This window comes from Carcharodon carcharias, chromosome 32 (assembly GCF_017639515.1).
Source record: "Carcharodon carcharias isolate sCarCar2 chromosome 32, sCarCar2.pri, whole genome shotgun sequence".
Classification (NCBI taxonomy): domain Eukaryota; kingdom Metazoa; phylum Chordata; class Chondrichthyes; order Lamniformes; family Lamnidae; genus Carcharodon; species Carcharodon carcharias.
In genome coordinates this window covers 19,479,660-19,507,030 of record NC_054498.1, presented here as the reverse complement: position 1 = coordinate 19,507,030, position 27,371 = coordinate 19,479,660, and the positions used below count along the sequence as shown (strand labels likewise).

Here is a 27,371-nt window from a genome sequence, read left to right as displayed (position 1 = left end):
AAACACTTTATTCATTAGGAGACTGCTACTTTACAATGCATACTACTGAATCAGCCAGGGACAGACTTCAGAATAAGCAGTAAAATAAAAGCAAAATACTCCGGATGCTGGAAATCTGAAATAAAAAAAGAAATATTTGACTTGAAACGTTAACTCTGTTTCTCTCTCCACAGATGCTACCAGACCTGCTGGGTGTTTCCAGCACCTTCTGTTTTTATACGTGATTTTTTATATCAGAATAAGTATCCTCACTGTGCAATAGTAGTTAATCTCTTGGATGAGACATCAAACCGAGGCCCTGACTACTGTGAATATCCCATGACCATTTTGTGGGTCATGGAGTTCTCCTGCTTTCCTGGCCAACATTTACTCCTGAACTGATGCCACCAAATTGTATTAACTGATTATTGTTGCAGTGCTATTTATAGGACCCTGCTGTGCCCTAACGAAACAAAACGTCTCTGCTTCAAAAGTACTTCATTAGCCATGATGCACTTTCGGATATCCTTCGGATGTGAAAAATGTTAAATTATTGCAGGTTCTTGCTTTCATTCCTGCCTTTTGCATATTTGGGCGAAAATGGCAACCATTTCCCTAAATAAATGTGCCCTAGAATCCAATTTAACGATAGAATCAGAGAAGCCTACAGCACAGGAGGAGACCATTCAGCCTGCTGGGTCCTTGCTGCTCTTTGGTTTAGTCCCTGCTTCTTGTCGGTAATTGTGGAAGGTCCCCAAGCCCTTCAACACCCTTTTAAAACTCCTTCTTAAAACTCAACTTTATCTATGGAATCAGCTTCCACCACCTTGTGGGGTAGAGTGTAAATGAATGCTTTAAATATAATACTTGTAGCCATGCAAATTCAGCAACAATTATTGGTTAAGTGACATATAAGATATCAAGGTAACTTAGGAACTGATAAGACTAATATTGATATTGGGCATTGGTGTAAAATGAGAGATATTAGATTAGCTATCATATATCTACAAAGGAAATGAAAATTGGTGAAGGTGTAGGATGGGCAACTGAATTGATGTCACCCATTTCAAACTATGGGACGAGGTCAAAATTTTCCCTAGAAGTTTCAGGATACTTATTTCTTTAGGAATGTGAATATTCAGATTTTGAATGTGCACCCACATGTAGCTCGGAATTAGTCTAATCTAGGAAATGAGGTGTGCTGTGGACTTGAAGCTACATTGAATGGAGCAAGGAGAGTCTTGCCTTAAACTGAGACACAAAAAAAAATCACATAGAAGCCAAATTTTATTAGAAGTAACTGAAAACATATAGAGGGGAAATTGGTTCCTGCTTTTTGGCCATGCAATGGATGTCTGGGTAACACCAGTTATTGGGGATGATCTCTGTCAGAAGTGACTGACTGCTGACTGGCACCTGTACCCCCTGCCTAAAATAGGGATTAGCTCCCTAATTAGGGGTCATGTGTGGCCTAAACAGCAGTCCTTATAGAGGTGATTTTCTTCCTTACCTCAGAGTGGAGCCAAGAGGAGCAAGAGTCAAGTCCGATGGAAATCGGTGACCTCCAAAATGAGAGTTTCCTCAGACCACTTGATTAGCCTCCGCAGCATGCTGGTTACCTGCCAGTCAGGTCCTATGCCAAATTTAGCAGGGGGTTTGTGCCAGTGCCTAAAGCAATTGGCCCCCTCAACTGCTGCCCTTCCTATCTCCCCCCCGTCTAATCTCCAGCCTCTCTGTAGAGGGCCGAGAGAGTGTGCTATGAAATTAAGGAACAAAAAGAAATCATGAACAAACATGTTGAGTGCTGGTGAATTTCTTGGGAAATAAAAACCAGACCAACTGGATAGCTTGTGCAATCAAAATGGAAAACAATCATACCTTGAAACATTAACTCTGTGCAGATGTTTAGGGGATCTGTCAGGAAGCTTTCAAACATTGAGGTACAGAAAATGACTTTGTGGCCACCTATATAAGGATGCTTGTTAAACCGTGAGATCGCCCTAATCCTGCATCATGTGAATAGGTAGTTCTCTGTTATTTCTTTACATTTAAATTAAAACTTAGGTGGACCAATGAGATTTTAAAATTGTCTTGCTCTTTGACAAGAGACAAGGATAAAGTGATTATACAATTCTGGAGATATCACATGATAACAGATAGTAAGAGATTCTACAAGTATTTAAAAAGGAAAAGAGTAAATAAAATGAGTGTTGGACCTCTAGGGAGTGAGGCTCTGGGAAATCAATAATGGAAAAGAAGGGACTGGCAGAGGCATTGAACAAGTATTTTGTGTTTATCTTCACTATAGAAGACTTAGAAAACTTCCAAAAGATACTTGAAAATCAAGAGGCAAAAGGGAGGGAGGAACTTATAACAATTACCATCACTAGGGAAAAAGGTACTAGGAAAACTATTAGACCTAAAGGCCAACAAAGACCCCAGCACCTGATGGCCTAGGGGGTCTTAAAAGAAGTGGCTGCAGAAATAATAGAAGCATTGGTTATAATCTCCCAAAATTCCTTAGATTCTGGAAGGGTACCAGGGGATTGGAAAATAGCAAAAGTAACATCTTTATTCAAGAAAGGAGGGATCAGGAAGCAGGAAGCTATAGGCCAGTTAACCTAACATCTGTCACAGGAAAATTGCTAGAATCCATTATTAAGGAGGTTATAGCAGGATACTTAGAAAATCATAACGGGATCAGGCAGAGTCAACATGATTTTGTGAAAGGGAAATTTGTTTGACAAATTCTATTAGAGTTCTTTGAGGAAGTAACAAGGTGGATAAAAGGGAACCTATAGATGTGGTGTACTTGGATTTCCAAAAGGCATTTGATAAGGTGCCACATCCAAGGTTATCCCACAAGATAACAGTGCTTGGTGTAGGGGTAACACATTAGCATGGGCAAAGGACTGGTTAGCTAACAGAAAGCAGAGTGTAGGCATAAATGGGTCTTTTTCGGGTTCAGGAAAGTAACTTGTCAAGAGGAGGTAAAGAGTCTATAAAGGGATACAGATAGCTTAAGTGAATAGCAAAAAATTTATCAGATGGAGCATAATGTGGAAAAATGTGAACTTGTCCATTTTGGCAGGAAGAGTAGAAAAACAATATACTATCTAAATGGAGCAGGTTGCGAAACTTGGTACATGAATCACAAAAAGTTAATATGCAGGTGCAGGAAGTGATTAGGAAGGCAAATAGAATGCTGGCAATTATTGCAAGGAGAATGGAATATAAAAATAGGGAAGTTTTACAGCAGTTGAACAGGGCCTTGGAGTACTGTGTACAGTTTTAGTCCATTCCTGGGGTGAAGGACTTACCTTATGAGGAAACATTGAATTGGTTGGGCCTATACCTATTGGAGTTTAGAAGAATGAAAAGTAAACTTATTGAAACATATAAGATCCTGAGGGGATTTGATAGGGTGGGTACCGAGAGGATGTTTCCTCTTGTGGGGGAGACTAGAACTAAAAATAAAGAGGCCTTGCTTTTAAGACGGAGAGGAGGAGAATTTTTTCTTCTCTCAAAGGGTCGTTTGTCTGTGGTATTCTTTTCCCCAGAAAACAGTGGAGTCTGGGTCATTGAATATATTCAAGGCTGAGTTATATAGATTTTTGATAGATAGGGTTGTCAAGGATTATGGGGAGAAGTCAGGAAAGGTCAGCCATGATCTTATCGAATGGTGGAGCAAACACCAAGGGCCGAATGGCCTACTCCTGAGTTCTAAGTTCCTGTGCTAAAAGCCCAGTAATATCTTGAAGAAGCAAAAATCTCTGTTCTGGGTGATATTTGGTGGTTTATGAACACACAGGGAGGAATTTCTAAAGTCCATGCTCTTGTCAGGGAGCCTTATCCAACAAAGGTTGTGTACTGGAAATTCAGGCATGCGCTGTTTGTGATTCTCCAGCCATTAAAATGAACAGACAGTGCACACCCGAATCCCTGATAAGTTGACAAGGCTTCCATTGTAAGTACCCGCTGGTAAAATTACTAACCTGATAGTTGGCAAGGAGGGGTTTGACTTGCCAGACATAAAAGTCCCAAGAAGCTTTAACTGAGGTTGACATTATAAGCACCTCTGAGACACAGAAGGCAGCTTTTTTTTCACATTCCAACCAGCTAGATGATAACACTGATCAATACTAGTTAAATCCTGTTGAGCAAACTCTAGGGGGGAGAAATTCACTCACGTAGGATTGACTTACACTGACTTACCTCAGGTCCCCAGCAGCAGTCCGCACGGTGGTATTCTGTCAATGCGGTGTTCTTCAATGCTCGAGGCAATGCCACGTGGATGAATTTCTCCCCATATGTCTTTTGCCCATTGCTAAAGGTTTCTTTTGGTTGAAGTGTTACAAGCTGCCCAGGCTAGATATATTTACTGTCGCAGTTCACCACATTTTCAATTCAATCAACCCAACCACATCAAGTTTTCTACAAGTTAAGTGATTACACTTCAAAAGTACTTTATTGGTCGTAAAGCACTTTGGGACATCCTGAATCACCTGAAAGGCGATACTTAAATGCAGGTCTTTGTTTCATTTTTGCATAATGGTGAGATAAAACACCATGGGATAAAGGCTAAGATAAAAGCAAAATACTACGGATGCTGGAAATCTGAAGCAAAAACAGAAAATGCTGGAAAAACTCAGCAGGTCTAACAGCAGAGTCTGAAGAAGAGTCATATGGACTCGAAACGTTAACTCTGTTTTTTTTTCTCTCCACAGGTGCTGTTAGACCTGCTGAGTTTTTCCAGCAATCTCTGTTTTTGTTGTTGACCATGGGATAAAGACTTGGCTTAAATAACATAAACATGCCCAATTTAACCATGAACAGATGCCCTCAAGAAATCATTCTATTTTAAAATAGTACTTTTTCATAACACACTCCGAAATTAGCATCATTCGTACAAAGGGAAGAGAGTGTTCAGCTGAAGGCTACAAGTGTTATGCATAATGATCAATGGTACAACTTAGCTGTAATTGTCAGTAATTTCTGTTAAACAATGTGCCTAGCTACTGCCTGCTGTTTTGACTGAGATTTCTGAATAAATTACAATATAACATAATACTGTACAGATATAACCAAAGCACTCTAGAATCTGATTTTCATTAATGTAACATTTAAGCATTCCACAAGTGTGCTTTGAAAAATTAAAACAAAATTTAGAGATCAAAGATCATCTTTAAGCAGCAAAAATTGCCTTTTGTCAGAATGATTTTAGTTCATTGCCAAAAGAAGACCGACGCTCATTTAAACAGGTATGGAGCTACTCCTGATTTAAAAAAAAAACTATATTTATAAAGTAAACCTTTTTAGTAAGGAGACATTTAAGTGAATATTTCCTTCACTTTAAGGATGAAAGAATTATTCAGGTAATACAGACACTTGAAGGGTTTAAAATTGACAAGGAGGAGGTATTGGTCTGTAATTTGAATTTGAAATTTAAGGTCTGTACTTAAGAGTCGAAAAGGCACCAGGACCGGATGTGATGCACCCAAGGTTACTGAGAGAAGTGAGAGTGGAATCTGCAGAGGCACTGGCCATAATTTTCCGGTCTTCCTTAGACTCAGGGGTGGTGTCAGATGATTGGGGAATTTCAAATGTTAAACCTTCATTCAAAAAAGAGTATAAGGATATGACCAGCGACCACAGGCCAGTAAGTTTAACCTCGGTAGCGGGGAAGCTTCTAGAAACGATAATTCGGGACAAAATTAATTGTCACTTGGGCAAATGTGGGTTAAGGAAAGTCAGCAAGGATTTGTTAAAGGAAAATCATGTCTAACTTGAAGTTTTTCATGAGGTAATGGAGAAGGCTGGTGTAAGTAATAGGTTCATAGGACTTAGGAGTAGGCTATTCGGCCTTTCGAGCCTGCTCCACCATTCAATAATGTCATGGCTGATCTGGTTGTGGCCTCAGCTCCACTTTCCTGTCTGCCCCCCATAACCCTTGACTCCCCTGTCTAACAAGAATCTATCTAATTTTGACTTGAATAGATTCAATGACCCAGCTTCCACTACTGTAATGTTGTTGATGCGATGTACATGAACTTCCAGAAGGCATTTGATAAAAGTGCTGCACACACTTGTGGGAAAAGTTGGTACGAAATTGGCTGATGTCAGGAAAGAGTAATGGTTAAAAGACCTTTTTCTGACTGGAGGAAAGCTTATAGTGGAGTTCCCCAGCGGGCGGTGTTGGGACCTTTGCTCCTCCTGATTAATATTAATAACCTAGACCTTGGTGTACAGGACACAATTTCAAAATTTGCAGCTGATCCAAAACTTGGAAGCATTGTGAACTGTGAGGAGAATAGTGTAGTGTAGAACGTTAAAAGGACATAGACAAGTTGATGGAATGGGCGGACTAGTGGCAGTTGAAATTTAACGCAGAGCAGTGTGAAACGCGGAGAGACAATATAAAGTAAATGGTACAATTCGAAAGGGGATGGAAGAGCAGAGGGACCTGGGTGTATTGGGGCATAAATCATTTTTCTTTTCTTTATTCTTTTGTGGGATGTGGGCATTGCTAGCCAGGCCAACATCTGTTGCCCATCCCTAATTGCCCTTGAATTGACCTTGCTCAGCCACTTCAGAGGGCAGCTAAGAGTCAACCACATTGCTGTGGGTCTGGAGTCGCATGTAGGCCAGACCAGGTAAGGATGGCTGATTTCCTTTCCTAAAGGACATTAGTGAACCAGTTGGGACTTTAACCACAATCAATGATAGTTTCATGGTCACTATTACTGAGACTGGCTTTTTAAATAAGAAAACAAATATTTATTAACTGAATTCAAATTCCACAAGCTGCCATGGTGGGATTTGAACCCATGTTGCAGAGCATTAGCCTAAATCTGCTGGATTACTAGTCTACTAACGTACCACCACACCATCCACCATGTGGTTAATAAAATATACATCACCCTAGGCTTTAGGGTTTAAAAGCAAGGATGTTATGTTAAACTTGTACAGAATACTGGTTCGGCCTCAGTTGGCGTGTTATGTCCAATTCTGAGTGCCACACTTTAGAAAAGATATGAAGGCATTGGAGAAAATGTAGAAAAGGTTCACAAGAATGGTCCCATGGATGAGGAGTTTGAGTTTGGTAGATAGATTGGAGGAGTTGGGACTATTTTCCTCGGAGGAGAGAAGGTAGAGAGGAGTTTTGATAGAGGTATTCAAAATCATGAGGGGGTGGGGGGGTGAATAGAGTAGATAGGGACAAACTGTTCCCATTGGTGGGAGGATCAGAGATTTAAGGTAATGAGCAAAAGAAGCAATGGCGAGATGAGGAAAATCATTCACGCAGCGAGTGGTTAGGACCTGGAATTCACTGCCTCAAGAGGGAATTGGATTATTGTCTGAAAAGGGAGAACCCACGTGGCTATGGGAGAAGGCTGGGGAGCGGCACCAGGTAAATTGCTCCTACAGAGAGCCAGCACAGTTACGATAGGCTGAATAGCCTCCTTCTGTGCTGTTACAATTCTGTGATTCTATTAAAAGCATAGTCTAACATAAATTAGTCATGAAAAATTTGAATGATTAATATAACATTTCAGATAATCTTCCTGTTAATTTAATCTGTATATTTAAAAGAATTCCCTATGAGGTGCAATACATATTTTGTTCACAAGGGGTCAGTATTGAATAGGTTTCTCCTTCAGTCAGCTGTCATGCACAGAACTGTTATACAAATTACATAGTCACCTTCATCTGTCGTGACACATATTTGAAAATACAAGCCGGCTACAGGTTCAACTTTTAATTTATCTATCATATCCTACAATGTCAATAATTATAAAACACAAATGTAGTATTTTAAAAAGTATTTTAATACATAGGTTATGCATACAATTTTTATTTTTAGTACAGCATTCATCTATCATTTTTAAAATTTGATTATGGGATGTGGGCATCACTGGCGATGTCAGTGTTTATTGCCCATCCCTAGTTGCCCTTGAGAAGGTGGTGGTGAGCTGCCTTCTTGAGCCGCTGCAGCTGATGTGGTGTAGGTACACCCACAATGCTGTTAGGGAGGGAGTTCCAGGATTTTGACCCAGTGACAGTGAAGGAACGGCGATATATTTCCAAGTCAGGCTGGTGAATGGCTTGGAGGGGAACTTCCAGGTGGTGGTGTTCCCATGTGTCTGCTGCCCTTGTCCTTCTTTTTGGTAGTGGTCGTGGGTTTGGAAAGTGCTGTCTAAGGTGCTTTGTTGAGTTTCTGCAGTGCGTCTTGTAGATGGTACACACTGCTGCCACTGTTCGTCAGTGGTGGATGGAGTGGATGTTTGTGGAAGGGGTGCCATTCAAGTGGGGTGTTTTGTCCTGGATGGTGTCAAGCTTCTTGAGTGTTTTTGGAGTTACACTTTTCTAGGCGAGCAGGGAGTATTCCATCACACTCCTAACTTGTGCCGTGTAGATGGTGGACAGGCTCTAGGGAGTCAGGAGACAGGTTACTCACCACAGGATTCCTAGCCTCTGACCTGCTCTTGTAGCCACAGTATTTTTATGGTTAGCCCAGTTTGATTTCAGGTCATTGGTAACCCCCCAGGATGTTGATAGTGGGAGATTAAGTGATGGTAATGCCATTGAATGTCAAGGGGTGATGGTTAAATTCTCTCTTGTTGGAGATAGTCATTGCCTCCAAGACTCCAAGCAGCGGAGAGTTTTCCCCCTGATTCCAGTTGACTCCAGTTTTGCCAGGGCTCCTTGATGCCATACTCAGTCAAATGCTGCCTTGATGTCAAGGGCAGTCATTCTTACCTCACCTTTGACTGCAAGTGATGAAGTTAATATAAAGACTTGTTTCCAACTTCTCAAGAGATAAGCAGACACAAATAGCAAAGTTATGGGGGTTGCTTTCAGTTGTCTGAAATAAAAACAGAATGTGTTGGAAAAACTCAGCAGGTCTGGCAGCATCTGTGGAGACAGAAACAGAGTTAACATTTCTGGAAGAAGAGTCACATGCGACTTGAAACATTAACTCGGTTTCTCTCTCCACAGAAGCTGCCAGATCTGCTGAGTTTTTCCAGCATTTTCTGTTTTTATTTCAGATTTCCAGCATCTGTAATATTTTGCTTTTGGTTGTCTCTTTTCCTGGTTCTCAATACTGCCTCCTTGGGAACAAATGTGAATTGCATGTCAGTGTGAAGATTGACAGTGAGATGACTTGTTTTGTCACACAGAAGATTGTCAATTTTCTAAGGCTAAGTTTCATCAACCAGTTAACTCTTGGGGTTTCATTTGTTCTTAGTGTATCCATAAGGCTTTAAGTCAGATATTTTTTCACAATGCTTCCAGATTTGTTAATTCGACTTGGAGATAATGTTCACAAATTCATATTCATGCCGTGGAGCTTTGCACCGAAAATCCTGAAGAATTACACTCCTGGAAGACACAGGTGCACACAGGAGAATAAATTCCTAAAATGGTGCCTTCCTGGAATAATGATCTCCATGGTATAGAGTCATGTGTTAACTCTTTAATAGACAGTCAAGCACTTACGGTGTTTAAATTATGTACTCAAGCCCTAAGTGATCTCTGAACTCGCAACCCCAAACTCAGAGGCAAGAGTGCTAACAACTAAGCTGACCGTTTACAAAGTCCCATGACAGAAATTAATGACTAAGGAATCAAGAAATAGAAAGTAAAAAATAACAACTGAAAATTGCTTAAAAACCAAGAGATACGGGGTGGCTAAGATTGAGAAACTGCAGATGCTGGAAATCTGAAATAAAAACAGAAAATGCTAGAAATACTCAGCAGGTCGGGCAGATTCCGTGGAGAGAGAAACAGAGATAACGTTTCGTCAGAACTTTGAAAAGCTAGAGATGTGATAGGTTTTGAGCAAGAGGTGGGTGGGACAAGGACAAAAGGAAAGCCTGTGTTAGGGTGGAAGGCAGGAGTGTTTGAATGACAGAAGAGTTGGTCTTCTGGGACAAAGTGGATGGTGATGGGGCAAGATGAGAAACAAGGAAACATAAGATGTGCTGAGAGTGGGTGTGCTGTTGTCAGAAAGAAAAAATAAGTAAATCTAAAACAAGTACAGAAAAGGAAACAAAATGGGCACAGAAATTATGGTCTGAAATTGTTGAATTCAATGTTGTGTCTGGAAGACTGTAAAGTGCCTAATTGAAAGATGAGATGCTGTTCCTCAAGCTCACGTTGAGCTTCACTGAAACAGTGCAGCAGGCCGAGGACAGGGATGTCAGTGTGAGAGCAAGGTGGAGAATTAAAATGACAGGCCAGCAAAAGGTCGGGGTCATGTTTGTGGACTGAATGGAGATGACCCACAAAGCGGCTACCCAATCTGTGTTTGGCCTCCCCACATTAGAGCAGACCACATTGTGAGCAGCGAATACAGTCGACTAGACTGAAAGGAATACAAGAAAATCACTGCTTCATCTGGAGAAAGTGTTTGAGGCCTTGGACGATGAGAAGGTAAAAGGGAAGATGGAACATCTCCTGCATTTGTATGGAAAGGTGCCATGGGGAGGGAATGGAGTGTTGGGCATGCCTGAGGAGTGGACTAGGGTATCACAGGTGGAAGATTCCCTCAGAATGCTGAAAGGGGAGGAGAGGGGAAGATGTGTTTGGAGGTGACATGACAGTAGAAGTGGTGGAAATGGCAGAAAATGATCCACTAAATCCGGAGGCTGGCAGGGTGGAAAGTGAGGACAGGGCGGGCCTTTATCGTGGCTCAGGGAGGGAGTGGAAGGGGCCCTATTAAACATGGAGGGTGGAATCCATGGTTGAGGGAAAAAGACAACATCTCAAAAGCTTGTTGTGGAAGCTTGCATCATTAGAATAAATGAATCAGAGATGGAGGAACTGGGAGAATAGAATGGAATTCTTACAGCGTGTAGGGTGTGAGGAAGTGTAGTCGAGGTAGCTGTGGGAGTCAGTGGGCACCTAATGAATATTAGTTGAAGCCTATCACTAGAAATGGAGACAGAGAAGTCAAGGAAGTGAAGGGAAGTGTTAGAGATGAAACTGAGAGAAGGTTGGAAATTGGAAGAAAAGTTGAAGGAGTTATTCAATTCAGGGTGAGAGCAGGACACAGCACTAATACAGTCATCAATGTACCGGAAGAAGAGTTTGGGGAGGGGCCCTGAGTAGGACTGGAACATGAAATGTTCAACATATCCTAAAAAGGCAAGCATTGCTAGGAGCCATGCAGGTACTCATAGCAAAACCTTTTATTTGGAGGAAATGAGATGAGTTAAAGAACAAATTGTTCAATGAGAGAAAACACATTCAGCCAGGCAGAGGAGGGTGGCGGTTGATGGAAACTGGTTCGGCCTCCATTCAAGGAAGAAGCAGGGGGGTGGAGGTATAGAGAGATTGGGTGCCCATGGTAAAGATGAGATGGTTAGGGACAGGAAATTGGAAACTTTTAAAGTGGCAGAGAGCACCAGAAGAGTCACAAATGGAAGTAGGAAGAGACTACGCAATAAAAGTAGAGTCAAGGTAGGAAGAAGTCAGTTCAGCGGGGCAGGACCAGGCTGAAACAATAGGTCTAGCGGGGCATGTCCTGTTTATAGTTCTTTACAGGTTTGGGGAACTATGAGGAGGGAAGCCCTGGAGGGAAGATCACTGAAGGAGATGAGGTCAGTGACTGTTTTGGAAGCAATGGTGAGATCATGGTCCATTTGGTATACATTAATGACTTGGGCAGGGTAGACTAGAGATCACCTCCATATTTACACTAGAAACAAAATAGGAGGCAAATAATGAACAACAAGCAATAGAGTCAGATAAATTTAGAACTGTTAGGTAACTGGACCAATAGGTGGCAGATACAGTTCAACCTGGATTACTGTAAGGTTTTTTGCCAGTATTGTCAGAAGTAGAAGGATCAGCAAGATCTTCGTTATCATCATTAACCTAACATCATGTTGTTTCTCAAACTTGCTTTAATATTGTATTGATATGGACCTCCCAACACTCCTCCAGGATCTGCAGTTTACTGATGCTCCCATATTTGCCACTTTTCTCAGAATGCACGGTAATGATGCAAGTACCTTTTGGATGTTGGTGTACAATTAGGCAGTGATCCACACCATCCCAGGACTCTGCTGCACCTGACAGAGGCTGCACTAAAACTCCATACTGATTGGATATTTTGCTCGCGCCCTTCATTCATGGTAGCCTCTGAGATCATCATCTTCACATGTGATAGCCAGGGGCTGATATCACTTAGTCTCTGTCTACCTGTATCAGATTCCATTTCCACACCTGCTTCCTGTTACTGTGTAGCTCATGGTGTGTAAGTTTCTTATCTGTAGACCTTGCTTCCTCTTTCCCCTAAAAGGTATTTGCAAACCCACTGAAGGCACATCAAAAGAAATAGGAGCAGGAGATATAGCCCTAAAGCCTGCTTCGCCATTCAATGATCATGCAATTAAAACATATTGTATTCACACAAGTTAATAAAGGGTTTTGAGGGTTAAAGAGCTACCATTGATGTTGCTTTTCTGAAGAAGTCGTTAGCTTGTCTCAGTATTCGACAAACAGCTTGTGCTCATTCTGTTGGCATATTTGTATTGAAGGAATGCTGCACAGTTGAAGGTGCCATCTTTCAAATAAGACACAAAACAGATGCTCTCTGTGCCCCAGATATCCCGTGTACTATTTTGGAGAAAGGAGTTCTTTCAGTGTCCTGGCCAGTAGTATGGCCTCATATTGTGTATACTGTTTTCATTTAGGGGACGTGGGCTTCGCTGGCTGGGCCAGCATTTATTGCCCATCCCTAATTGCCCTTGAGAATGCAGTGGTGAGCAGTTTTCTTGAACAGCTGAAGTCCATGTGGGGTAGGTATACCCACAGTGCTGTTCAGGACAGTGTTTTAGGATTCTGACCCAGTGACAGTGAAGGAACAGCGATATATTTCCAAGTCAGGATGGTGAGTGACTTGTGGGGGAACCTCCTGACTTGTGCCTTGTGGATGGTGGCTAGGCTTTGGGGATTCAGAAAGTGAGTTACTCTTCGCAGGATTCCTAGCCTCTGAACAGCTCTTGTAGCCACAGCATTTATATGGCTAGTCCAGTTCAGTTTCTGGTCAATGGTAACCCCCCAGGATGTTGATAGAGGGGGATTCAGTGATGGTAATGCCATTGAACATCAAGGGGTGATGGTTAGATTCTCCCTTTTGGAGATTGTCATTGGCTGGCATTTGTGTGGCGTGAATGTTATTTGTAACTTGTCAGCCCAACCCTGGATATTGTCCAGGTCTTGCTGAATTTGGAGATGGACTGCTTCAGTATCTGAGGAGTCGCGAATGGTGCTGAACGTCATGCAATCGTCAGCAAACATCCCACTTCTGACCTTATGATGGAAAGAAGATATTTGATGAAGCAGCTGAAGATAGTTGGGCCGAGGACACTACCCTGAGGAACTCCTGCAGTGATGTCCTGGGAATGAAATGACTGACCTCCAACAACCACAACCATCTTCCTTTGTGCTAGGTATGACTCCAACCAGTAGAGAGTTTTCCCCCTGATTCCCATTGACTCCAGTTTTGCGAGGGCTCTTTGATGCCACACTCTGTCAAATGCTACTTTGAGGTCAAGCTCAGTCACTCTCACTTCACCTCAGGAATTCAGCACTTTTGTCCATGTTTGAACCAAGGCTGTAATGAGGTCAGGAGTTGAGTGACCCTGACGGAAACCAAACTGGGTGTCAGTGAGCAGGTTATTGCTAAGCAAGTGCCGCTTCATAGCACTGTTGATGAACCATTCCATTACTTCACTGATGATGAAGAGTAGACTGATGGGGCAGAAATTGGTTGGGTTAGATTTGTCCTTCTTTTTGTGTGCAGGATAAACCTGGGCAATTTTCCACATAGCTGGGGAGATGCCAGTGTTGGAACAGATTGACCAGGGGCGCGGCAAGTCTTCAGTACTATTGCTGGAATATTGTCAGGGCCCAGAGCCTTTGCAGTATCGGATACATTTAGCCCTTTCTTGATATCTAGTGAAGTGAATCGGATTGGCTAAAGACTGTGATGCTGGGGACCTCCAGAGGAGGCCACGGTGGAGCATCTATTAGGCACTTCTAGCTGAAGATTGTAGAAAATGCTTCAGCCTTATCTTTTGCACTAATGTGCTGGACTCCCCCATCATTGAGGATGAGGATATTTGTGGATCCTCCTCCTCCTCCAGTGAGTTGTTTAACTGTCCACCACCATTCACGACTGCATGTGGCAGGATTGCAGAGCTTGGATCTGATCCATTGGTTGTAGGATTGCTTAGCTCTGTCTATCACTTACTGCTTATGCTGTTTGGCACACAAACCATCCTGTGTTATAGCTTCACCAGGTTGACAGCTCATTTTTAGGTATGCCTCGTGCTGCTCCTGACATGCCTCCTACACTCTTCATTGAATGAGGAATGATCCCCTTGCTTGATGATAATGGTAGAGTGGAGGATATGCCATGAGGTACAGATTGTGTTTCAGTACAATTCTGCTTTGGCTGATGGTTCACAGCACCTTATGGATGCCCAATCTTGAGTTACTAGATCTGTTTGAAATCTATCCCATTTAGCACGGTGGTAGTGCCACACAACACAATAGAGGGTATCCTCAATGTGAAGGTAGGACTTCGGCTCCACAACGACTGTGCATTGGTGATTCCTACCAATACTGTCATAGACTGATGCATCTGTGGCAGGCAAGTTGGTGAAGATGAGGTCAAGTATGTTTTTCTCTCTTGTTGGTTCCCTCACCACTTGTCACAGACCCAGTCTAGCAGCTATGTCCTTTAGGGCTCGGCCAGCTCGGTCAGTAGTGGTGCTTTTGAGCTACTCTTTGTGATGGACATTGAAGTCCCCCATCCAGAGTACATTTTGTATCCTTGCCACCCTCAGTGCTTCCTCCAAGTAGTTTTCAACATGGAGGAGCACTGATTCATCAGTTTAGGGTGGGTGGTACGTGGTAATCAGTAGGAGGTCTCCTTGCTGATGTTTGACCTGATGCCATGAGACTTCATAGGGTCCAGAGTCGATGCTGAGGACTTCCAGGACAACTCCCTCCCGACTGTATACCACTGTGCTGCCCCCTCTGCTGAGTCTGTATTGCTAGTGGGTCAGGACAAACCCAGGCATGGTGATGGTGGTGTCTGGGACATTATCTGTGAGATATGATTCCATGAGACAGCTCCCCAATTTTGGCACTAGCCCCAGATGTTAGTGAGGAGGACTTTGCAGGGTTGACAAGGCTGAGTTTACCGATGTCATTTCTGGTGCCTAGATCGTTGTCGGGTGGTCCGTCCGGGTTCATTCCTTTCTTGAGACTTTGTAGCAGCTTGATACAATTGAGTAGGGCATTTAAGAGTCAACCACATTGCTCTGGGTCTGGAGTCACATGTAGGCCAGACCAGACAGGATGACAGACAATAGTGAACCAGATGGATTTTTACAACAATTTACATCATTAGACTTGTAATTCCAGACTTTTATTTAATTCAAATTCCACCATCTGCCATGGTGGGGTTCGAACCCAAGGCCGGGATTTTCCAGCCCCATCGCGGCTGGACCTGCCGCGGGTGAGGCGGCGCCCCAGCCAGAAGTCCGCTGACTTGTGGCGGGCGGGTGCGGAAAATCCTGCCCCAGGTCTCCAGAGCATTATCCTGGATCTCTGGATTACTGGTCTGTTGACAATCCCACTACACCATCACCTCCCCACAGTCACCATCTCATTGCTGTTTGTGGGACCTTGCTGTGCACTAATTTGCTGCTGCATTCTCCTACATTGTGACGGTACTTACACTTCAAAGGTTCTTAGCAGACTGTAAAGTGATCTGAACTTCCCGAGGCAGGGAAAGGTGCTATATTAATGCAAGTTCTCTACCATGTAACTCAGGACACAATTTGGAGATTATAGTGCTTAAGATTTTTTAAAATCTGCCAAACCTCCTGTGTGGTTTCTAGGAGTCAGAACAATGCAGGTCAGGGTCACAATGTGACTTAGGGCTCCAAAGCAGCACCGTTACACCAAAAGCGTTTCTTGGGAATATGGAGGATTGCGAGTTAGCCCAAGTCTGCACCTTCTAATGCATTGCTGATTGGCTCATGAAAATCTTATGCCTAAGATTTGCTCAAAGCTAACTGCAGCTCTGCTGACTTCCATTCGTACTGCTAACTTTTTATTACACCTTCACCTGTTTCCAAGAGAGCATACTTAACTTTCTCAAGCTTTTCCTCATAACTTAGGTTCCTAATGGCTAATCTTTTAAGATTAATAACATCCTCCTGACGATTTAAGTAACCGGAGCTGCACACAGTAAAACAGATGGGATGTTCAATGCCTTATACAGTAATCATGTAACTTGCTTCATTTTTATTCTGCCTATCTGCTTAGGCAACCAGGGCTTGATGAAAAGTTTCTATCCAAAACATTAACCAATGTGTTTTTTCTTTTCCGATTTGGTGGACCTGATGCGTATTTACAATATTTACTGCTTTATTTTCTGTATTTATTTTAAATACAGCCAAGCTGGACTAGTTTTATCAATAATAATTCTTAAATGTCTAGGGGATACATCAGCTTTGATGATGCAATAACATCACCATATTTCTGACTTCAGTGTATAACTCTGAGACAATCTCAGACCCTTCTTTTCATCCTTCCCATCACCTAGTCTTTGCCATCTTTCATACTGAAACATAGAAAACAGGTGCAGGAGTAGGTCGTTTGGCCCTTCAAGCTTGCTCCTCCATTCAGTATGATCATGGCTGATCCTCTATCTCAACGCCATACTCCCACTCTCTCCACATACCTCTTGACATCTTTAGTATCTAGAAATTTATCTATTTCCTTCTTAAATATAATCAGTGACTTGGCCCCCACAGGCTTCTGTAGTAGAGAATTCCACAGGTTCACCACCCCACCGAGTGAAGAAGTTTCTCCTCATCTCAGTCCTAAATGGCCTACCCCGTATCCAAAACTATGGCCCTCATACTAGACCCCCCAGCCAGAGGACACATCATCCCTGCATCCAGTCTGTCCATCCCTGTCACAATTTTATGTGTTTCAATGAGATCCCCTCTTATTCTTCTAAGCTCCTGTAAATACAGGCCTAGTCCGCCCAATCTCTCCCCAAACGACAATTTTGTCATCCCAGGAATGTGTCTGGTGAACCTTTGCTGCACTCTCTCTACGGTGAGTATAGCCTATCTTAGGTAAGAACCAATACGGCATGCAATACTCCAGGTGTGGTCTCACCAAGGCCCTGTACAGCTGCAAGTAAGACATCCTTGCTCCTGTACTCAAGTCCTCTCGCAACGAAGGGGAAAATACTATTTGCCTTCTTAATTGCTCGCTGTACCTGCATGCTTGCTTTCAGTGATTGGTGTAGGGCACCCAGGTCCTTTGTACATCAATATTTCCTAATCTATCACCATTTAAATAATACTCTGCTATTCTGTTTTCCTACTGAAGTGGATAACTTCACACTTATCCACATTATACTGCATCTGCCATGTATTTGCCCACTCACTCAACTTGTCTAAATCACCTTGAAGCCTCTTAATATCCTCATCACTCACATTCCCACCAAGTTTCACGTCGTCAGGAAACTTGGAAATATTAGATCCAAATCATTGATATATATTGTGAATAGCTGGGGCCCAAGCACAGATCCCTGTGATACCCCACTAGTCACCCACTGCTTGCCACTCCGAAAAAGACCCATTTATTCATATTCTTTGTTTCCTGTCTGCTAACCAATTGTCAATCCATGCCAATTACCCCCAATCTCAAGTGCTTTAATGTTGCACACTAACCTCTTATGTGGAACTTTATCAAAAGTTTTCTGGAAATCCAAATACGCCACATCCACTGGTTCCCCCTTACCTATTCTGCTGGTTATGTCCTCAAAAAACTCCATGAGGTTTGTCAAACATGATTTCCCTTTCATAAATCCATGTTGACTTTGTCTAATTGCATTGATATTTCCAAGTGTCCTGTTATTACATTTTTATAATTTTCTAGAATTTTCCCTACTAATAATGTTAGGCTAACCAGTCTGTAATTCACTTTTTTCTTCCTCCTTTTTAAATAGTGAGGTTACACTTGCACTCTCCTATCACTATCCCGACACATCACTTTGCCTTCCTATTCTTGTGCTACTGTCGCAGGCTTGAATTTTCATTGGTAATCCCTCAGACACCCTTTGCGCTTCTCTTGGCTTTCTCCAAAGGAGCCATCAAGATGCCTATTGCTCTCATATTTAATCAGATAGAAAGGAGAAAATCAATTTAGAGCTTGTCTCAGGTTGTTTAATCGACAAAATCTATTTCAGGTTATGCTGTGCAGCAGTTCACTGCTGCTGGTATATGTTTTGGCAGTGTCAGGTCTGTTACAGTCCTTGATTATGACAGCTTTGACATAAGGCCAATTGGATGTAACAGTGCATCTGCAGAAATGTCCGGCATGTAGGCTATATATGGACATCTGAAGCTACGACCTGGTTTCCAGGAAAGAACATGCCATCAAACTCAGTACAGTATGTTAAATATCACAGAAAAATGTTATACTTGATCATTTATTTCAGTGAAAAGAACACATTTTTCTAGGCTGTATTCATCTCTGATGAAAAGTTATTGAAAATCCCAACTGATGCTTCAGTGCAGTACTGAAGGAGTGCTGCTCTGTCAGACGGGCTGTGTTTTTGGTGTCTCAGGTGAAAGTAAAAGATCCCATGGCACTATCCAAAGAAGGAGAATTCTCCAGGTGTCCTGGTCAATAATTATCCCTCAACCAACAGCTAAAAGAAAAATCAGATTATCTGACATTTTGCTTAATGCTGTTTGTGGGACCTTGCTATTGTAAATTGGCTGCCATGTCCCCTACATTACAATAGTGACACCACTTCAACAGTTGGCTGTTAAGTGCTTTGGGGTGGCCTGAGATTATGGAAGGTGCTGTATAAATACAGATGTTTGCCCTTCCTTTTATTAATACAGTTACCGATTTAGAAGAGCATGAATTGTGCAAATTGAAAATGTGCCCCTACTGACATTGTTCACTAGGTCACTGAACCCCGTTTTTCCTCATGGTATGTTATATAGTATATAATCATTTTGAGCTACAGGCAAAAAGAACCCCCTCTAATTGGCCTGCTGAGCTAACATACAATAATACAGCTTACCAGTGTAGCATTAGAGTGGTGGGTTTGGGTCAGGTGGGCAGCTAACATTTTAATGAGGTTGCATGCCACAGAGTTTCTCTCTCTTCCGGGTTTAACCCTAGCTGGTTCCCAGGCCTTGGGGAAACCCAGCAGCTAAAGGAAGCCAAGGACTGCTGTGTGAAAAAGGTAAATACCTTTCCAGCACTGTGGGCCAGGACAAGCAGGGGTGCTGCCTCTTAGACCCAAGCTTACCTGCTTTATCCTCCACCATGATTGACACCCTGCCATAATCCCCTTCCACCCGTAATCACTGACTCCCACACAATATTACTGCCCACTCCCAGTGATCACTGACCACCCCCAGTGCAATTGCTGATGCACTCTCACAGTCACTGACACCCTTGCAATCACTGATTTCCCCCATGTCTGCCCTGATCTGCTTATGATCCCCCCATTGATCATCCCTGACCAACAATTTTTGGTGTCCCCCACCCCCAATGCCTCCCTCATGATCTCTATCACAGCAGAGCATATATACCTGATCTTGGGGTGTGGTCTTTTCTGGAGCATTCCCCACTCAACAGGCAGCCAAACTAGTTGGTCATTCAGACTGGCTTCGAGGCAGGGACCCTGTTAAACTACACACTTTGTGCAGTATGAACAGAAACCAAATAAATACCTCAAAGTGGCTGTTAAAATATCAGTCTTACAAATGCAGTTAGCGTTCATTCACTAATATAGCCGAAAATACTTTCTAGTGTATACCGCTTTTGAATTTACTAAAAATACTTTCTTTGTATGTGGATATGTTTTGAGATGTCCTGAGATGCAATTAAACACTATATAAAAGCTAGTTCTTTACATCTCCAGCTGGAACATATGAATCATTACCTTCTGAAATTCCTATAATTCTGTTGAAGAGCTAGGATTGGCATAAAGGACTGCAAAGGATGCCAACCTCTTCTCAACAAAACAAATAGAGGGTGCAGACAGACTTGGCAAGTATATAATGAGGGGAAGGAGTCTTAGCTGATGGAGGTTTCCAATTTGAGAGATTTCCTACAAGCCATCACTGTCTGACCACCACAATGACCACTCAACAATACTAAAAAAGGCAGAAGTTATTACCCACTGACCTATTTTGAAAATAAAGGTACAGAATGAAGAAGAACTGTAAAGAAGGAGACTTGCTCCTACCTTCAGAGAAAGAAAGCATTAAAAAACTACATCAACATAACCATATGTAGGACATCATTCCATCTGAAACAATGATATCAATTTGTTAGAAGTGGTATAACCATTCTTTTGAAAGGACTTGCAGTAAATTGGAATCCTGCTTGACAGAAATTCAATCCATTGTATGGTTACATGCCTCTAATACCAGCAGTTTTACAATCTCCTGTGCAGGTTGGTGTAACAATTGGTTAGATTCATTAATGTAACCAAAATGGGGGATGGTTTACTTCTGTACTCGTCTCTATTTTAGTGCTATAAATGCTGAAATACAATCCACATTATGTTTAATTTTTACATGACAAATATCCTGCTTTCACTGATGATTTGACAAATATTCAAAGTAGTTTGTGTGAAGAACTAGCAGATTCAAGATGCCCTCCAAAAACCCAGCCAGATAATTGTCAAAATAACAGCAGAAAATGCTGGAGATGCACCAGTTAGCTTCTTTAAAGACAGGTTAAAGATTTGGGTAAAGAAACTTTATGATCTGAAATTTGATAGCTCTCCTTAGCCATCACAAGCTTTTCTGTACTGGATTAATTCCTCATGTGCTACTAATGTATCACTCAAGATAATTGTAGCCATGACACTCGGCATAGCAGACTGGTCTACCATATTTCCCAGTGTCTTGGCTCTATGAAATCCTAGATACGTTACTCCTGCACTTATCACCTTGTGGCAGACATGGTTGTGACAAAGGCAGAGGCTATTGCCAACCTGTCAACATTTTGTCCAACATTAATCCTTCAAACAGGTCCTGTCACACAAACAGTTCTGACTACTGACAGTGGCTGAACATTATGCATGTTCTATGCCACTACCTGCCTCTAATTGTTTGACTGCTACACAGTTGAAGCAGTCATGCCCCACAAGAAGCTTTCTTTCTTGGTGCTAACGCTAACTTTGTCAGTCCATGCATCCTCCTATTGAGCAGATAAGACTACCTCATCATAACACTTTGAACATAAGAGTTACTGATAACGTTCCCTGGATGAATCTTTCATCCAGGGAACGTTATCAGTAACTCTCATGTTCAAAGTGCTATGATGAGGTAGTCTTATCTGCTCAATAGGAGGATGCATGGACCGACAAAGTTAGCGTTACATTATTGTCACAATATTATAGGATTTGGACCAACAAAGTTAGTGTTACATTAGTGTCACAATATTCCCTCTGTCATACAAACACTTGGTTTTCCACATACTCACTGTAGCTCTGTGTAAACATTCGTCATCTTTTCCAAATACACTGTCACTATACAAATAACAGCCTCATATTCCCCATGTCACTCCTGTTGCACCACATTTATAGACCAGCTGTTGGCTGGCTTGTGACCCATATTGTATTCTATACACCTAATTTCCCTTCATCATAATGTGTTCTGCTCAACTGCACTAGCAGAGTACATGCTGATCATTTGATCATAATGATGTGGCTTGTTTGACTTCTCATCCATTCTCTTTGGTTTCCTGTCACTTAAAAGTTCAGCCAGTTCATTTGAAATGTTGTTGTCCATAAACCATGTGTAGATCCTCTGAACAACCCCCCAGAAATTATTTCTCAACATGCTCTCTTGATTCTGCTTTCTCCCCTTTTAAGCATAGCTCCCAAGCATTTCCAGAACTAATTATTTGTACTTACAGTTAGATTTTTTAAAATACTGCCTTGAACCTTTTGGTGTGAGATCATAAGGACAATGTATTTATCGAGCATCTTTATTATTATGTGGGAAAGTAGGAGGGGTGAGTGAAAGCTTGATTTGGTGGTTTTTCAGAAAGTTTTTAAAGATAGGCAGGGAGGTTAGGGCCATGGCCACTGGAGACTCTGGCACCAAAGGCAGGCATGAAATGAGGCGGTAATGCATGAAAGGCAGAGTTAAAGAGTCAAACCTGCCCACAGGAATAAAGGGCTGGAGGAGGACACAAAGTGCAGCAAGGCCATAGAGCAATTTTACATTTAATTCATTGGTGAACTGGCAATCAGTGTAAGGAGAGGTGATGATCGAGATGGACTCGGTATGGGACGTGCTATATTCAAGAATCTGTAAAGTTCTGGTGACAATTAACTTAAAGATTTCCCAAAGTGTGATGGCCCCAATCTATCTGCCTATGTTTTATGGTCTAATTTGTGTTGGCTTATGAGCAGCTCAAGTACCCATAAAAATTGATCTGTATCATCTCTATCATTATCATTTACCACTAAGGGCTTATCTTATGAAGAAAGGTTAACAGATTCAGCCTATACCCACTGGAGTTGAGAAGAATGAGAGGTGATCTTATTGAAACATATAAGATCCTGAGGTTACTTGATAGGGTGGATATCAGGAGGATGTTCCCTCTCGTGGAGGAGACTAGCACCCGGGGAACAGTTTAAGAATAAGAGGTCTGTGTTTTAAGACAGAGGAGAATTTTTTTCCTCTCTGAGGGTCAGTGGTCTGTAGAATTATCTTCCCCAGAAAGCAGTGGAGGTAGGGTCATTGAGTATCTTTGATAGACAGGGGAGTGAAGGGTTATGGAAGGGGCGGGGCGGGCAGCAGACAGGAAAGTGGAGTTGAGACCACAACCAGATCAGCCATCTTCTTGTTGAATGGTGGAGCAGGCTCGAAGGGTCGAATTGCCTATCACTGCTTCTAAACCCTATGTTCTTTGTCCTGTTTAGCTACTTGAGCTAGGTGTGCATGTATATTATACAGTCCCAACAGTGACAATGAGGAATTAGTTTTGATTTTTCTTTTTTAAAAAGTAGTGAATTACAGGTCAAAAATTGTTTATTAGAGAGAGAAAAAAGGGAGCAGAATATAGGCCTGCTGTGTGTACCAGTATGAAACTCATACTGCTGCTACGTGAATCATAGATTGTTATAGCACTGAAGGAAGCCAATTGGCCCACTGAGTACTGATTTTGAAAGGGCTATCCATTGAATAAGTGGCATTTTTATAGCACCTTTCTCAACTTTAAGTACTTTTGAAGTGTATTGTTTTACTGTCATAAACAGGGTAGCCAATTTGTGTACAGCAAGACTCTACATGAGCAATGAAGTAAGTAGTCTGATAATCTGTTGACAGATATTGGCCAAAGCATTGGGGGAATTTCCCTGCCCTCCCAACAGCAGGCATGCCATCTCCATTCTCTCAGATCAACAAACATACTCTTAAAAGTCAACAGATTTAGTATGGAAATCACAATTTGGTATTTTTTTCGCAACATAAACCAAAATAGACACTTGGCTTATAAACCTCATTAGTAGCTTATTTAATCCCTAACATGCTGCAGCTGAAAACGCTTTACAAAAATATTTTTAAAAACCCTGTTATCATTGCAGTTTATGGTTCCAAAGGCTGTGATTGGGATGACACCTGTTGGATGTTGCACATTCAGCAATTTCCAGTAGCCGAAGGGAAGGTTTCAGTTCATAGCAAGCGGAACCATTAGTTTTTGTTACGAGGATGGCAAATAAAACTTTGCTGCACATTCTGGATTGGAAAGTGATTTTGTTTCTCCGCATTGGGGAGAAAACATGCTCCCCGATAACTGGGAGAATCAGAAGTGTAGCAATCAATTTCCAAAGAGCTGGATACCATTTTTCTTGTGAACCCATTTTGTTAAGATGCAGCACTTGCCCCCACCACTCATCCCGCTTTATTACCACTGGTTGAAAATCAGGCAGTTCAGAATCAACTTGATACTGGTTCCACTCATTCATAATTGCTTGTTTTTCATCATCAGATTCCGTTATAGATGGAAACCGTGTCAGCAGGGTAATAATTGTATCTTCATCATAATTCAGTTTGTTAGGCGGATGTAGCAGTCCCAACATCTCAAGAATGTTGTCTGTTAGTGGCAATTTTTTTTAGTAGTTTCTGGACAGCTACAGAATAAAACTTTCTGACTCCAGCATAGAACTTCTGAAGTGTGGCACTGTCCAAATCTCCATTAGCAGTAATAAACATTTTAGTTTTAACACCAACAGACAACTTTTTGTTTTCTTCTGATTCGTTAAATCTTGGAAATCCACCATGGTTATATCACTAGTACTGCTTAAAATATCTGACTTTACAAATCGATTGAGTAGTGTTTTTAAACAGCATTTTTAGAAATTTAATGCTTCTTCCTTCCCAGAGGTAGGCAACTCTTGAATCCTTGGCTTGAAAAAATACATTGTAAGTTAATAAATCATTTAGCTCATGTTCCAAAAAAAGAAAGTAAAGATGCATTTCCACATCTTGCATGTAAGTATAAATTCGCTGAACTCGGCCAGCTTGTCTTATTTCACTATTGCTTTCAAAATAGGCTTTAAGAGGCTCCCATTGGTTATTACATCTTGCTACCGCCTGGCGGAGGTTGAGCCACCTTGTTCCTCTGTGTTTTATTAGCTGAAGCTCATCTGCATCGCACCAGTGCTGGTATTGCTTGTACTCCTCTTTTTGTTTCGTGTTACCATTAAAATAATAGAAAATGTCTGCCCGCAGATCTTCCATTGGTTTTGGGATAGTGTTAACAGCATCTTTCGCTGCAAAATGCATAACGTGGGTAACACAAGGCAGACTCCACACAGAACTTGAATGCTCTTTTATCTGATTTAAAACAGAGTTATCTTTTCCTATCATGACAGAGTTGCCAGAGTCAGAAGTGAAACCAATAACATTGCTCCATGGAATGTGGTGCTTAGCCAAAACAGAACTTATTACATTAAACAGGTTTTCTGCATTTGCTATACTACAAATTTCCATGGCCAAGAGCTCTGTTTTTACAACTTTGAGAGTCTGGTGGAAGTATCTAACATTAATGCAAACTTCCTCGTCACTGCAAACATCATTACTCACATCCACCGTTAAAGTAATTGGAACTGTTTTAGCATGCATTACAGCTGATTCAGAATGGTGGTTGGCAAGAGCTTTTATTATTGCAGTGGCTTTTGTCCTCCCACAGGAAAATTCTCTTGCAATGTCTGAATCAGGAAGCATCAGCTTTATGAGTTTTGTGAAATGATCTGCAAATGCAATGGGTAAACCATGTTCTGCAATGGCTTGGCAAAAAAGTATTTCAGCATTTGTAACCTTCTGATTTAAAGTCTGCAGTGCTGGGCTTAAAAAACCCTATCAATTGTTGTGTTTCCAAGAGATCAGCCCGACTTACATGCTTGTATGGTTCCAGATGTTTTTTGAGGTCGTTTACTCCAGAACCTCCAATGCTGATGTCCTTAGAACAAACAAGACAAAATGCATGTTCATCTGAAACTCTTGTTTTTTTACTGGGTAGGAACTGCTCCAGCCAGTGTTGTATTTACACTTGTGGCACCGCTTGCCAGGGTGTCCCTTTTCTGACATGACTAAAAGATGGAAACAATGCTCTACAAGAATATATTAATTAGCTAATAGATCTTCAGACCTTTTTCAGCTGCTCTGCTGCTAGCCGTGCCTTGCCTTCTTCAGCCGCTCTGCTGCTAGCCGTATTGGATTGATACCAGGTTCTGGGGAGAGAGCGCGATGTTCCATTATTATGGGACTGATACTAGACTATGGGGAGATTGGGGGCAGCTGGATTGCGGTTAATACAGGAATATGGAAAAGAGCACAGCACAGTGGAATTATTAGCATAGGGTACCTCACCTGGTACCCAAATACGAGCACCAACAGGCATATGTGGCACAGAAGGAGGCCTAGCCCATCAAGCCTATGCTGGCTAATCACAGAGCAAACCAGTCAGTTCCACTCTTCCCCTAGGCCTGCAATTTAATTTTCTTCAAGCGCTCATTCAATTTCCTTTGGAAATCATTGATTGTTTCACCACCATTCACCACCCTCGTGTGCAGTGAGTTGTGCCGACCCATCTGAGCTGCCAGAACTTGGCTGACAGGCCCAGTGGAGACCCTGCTCCCACCTTGGCATGCAGTATTAGAAGAGATAGGAGCCAAGTTGTCAGGGGAGCTAGATATGCAGCACCTGGGAGGGAGGTGGCTTTCCAATTCAAGTGCGACAGGCTGGAGCGCACTCATTGTAAGAAGTGGCTCCCTGACCAACCACGCTTCAGCTGCTTCTCTACAGGATAAAACGTCACCCATGTGTCTGAGCAGTAGCCAATCACAAGACGGGTAATGAAGTTGAACATTTCAGTTGACCAATCAATACAGTGGAAAAATCATGAGTTTTGAGTGTTTTGTGACAAGATTCAGAGCGAGGCTAAAATTTTCCTTACAAATCATATCTCTTGCAATAACTCTGAAGGAGTTGGCAATACTAATAGTACAGTGGGATTTTTTTTTTAAAATGTGCACCCAAGAGGGCAAAAGGGACCTTGGCTTCAGGTCTCACTCATCTCTGACAGTGCAGCACTCCCTCAGTACTGCACTGGGTGTGTCAAAAAGAAAACATTTGCATTTATTTGGCATCTTTCACAACTGCAAGACATCAAAAAAAAAGCACCTGACAGCCACTGAAATCCTCTCCTTGAAGCATATTTCCTGTTGGAATCCAATGAGGGTGGCAGCCAATTTGTGCACAGCAAGATTCCACAAAGTGATAACGACCAGCTAATCTGTTTTGGAGACTTTGAAGGTGGGGTAAATGTTGACCAAGACAGTGGGAGAACTCATCAAACTCTTTTACATTCACCTGGATCATGAGTTCAAACCCCGGGGTATAAACTTTTATTTTAATACATGTTCAGTTCCCTGATAAAAAGCGATTATACATTCTAAACTGTTTCTGTGAGGGTATTTGCAGCCTGTTGCTGGGCCCTGGCCTGTATTATTTAGAGAGGGGAATCCCTTAATGGAGATCCTTTCACTCCCTACTGACCAATGCCAACTCCCCCAGGGCCACTTTAATCCAGATAGAGCCACGTACTGAGCGTTTACATATTGTAACCTGCTTTTAACAGACACTATATATTCATGTGATAGTAAAATTCAATACATCAATAGAAGCTAACCAATTAACTGTAGTACTTCCCGTCCCTTCGCCTTGGAAGCACACCAACTCAACACTACCGCTCCTCCGCCGCGGCCACTCTGGCCTCTCCCTCTAGTGCCA

At 42.1% G+C, this 27,371-nt stretch overlaps 1 long non-coding RNA gene across 1 annotated transcript; it reads right to left on the bottom strand.

The window, feature by feature from the left end:
- Positions 1–27,371, bottom strand: LOC121272104. Its single transcript, XR_005941849.1, has 3 exons — positions 27,271–27,371; positions 25,729–25,810; positions 1–115 (listed from the first exon to the last, which is right to left on the bottom strand). It is a non-coding gene; the product is annotated as an uncharacterized LOC121272104 (long non-coding RNA).